Source organism: Penaeus monodon, chromosome 25, assembly GCF_015228065.2.
Source record: "Penaeus monodon isolate SGIC_2016 chromosome 25, NSTDA_Pmon_1, whole genome shotgun sequence".
NCBI lineage: Eukaryota > Metazoa > Arthropoda > Malacostraca > Decapoda > Penaeidae > Penaeus > Penaeus monodon.
Window position 1 is genome coordinate 39826795 of NC_051410.1, and position 203 is coordinate 39826997.

Below are 203 nucleotides of genomic sequence, written 5' to 3' on the forward strand. Positions count from 1 at the left end.
ATATGTTTATAGTTGTATATGTGTATGTGTAGTAGTAGTGAGTAGAGTGTAATGTATGAATGAGATGAGTGAAGTACAGAATGTAGTAAAGTAGTATGATGACTACATGACGTACACTACTACACGTACGCACAGCGGTGTGCACGTAACTGAACACACTCACCATGTACACCAAGCGTTGACAACACAGTGCTGAGAGAGAG

General features: G+C 40.4%; 1 protein-coding gene across 1 annotated transcript in view; it reads right to left on the reverse strand.

The window, feature by feature from the left end:
* The window catches only part of LOC119589256 (Fanconi anemia group D2 protein-like), a 52010-nt gene that overhangs the window by 9717 nt on the left and 42090 nt on the right, over positions 1-203 (reverse strand).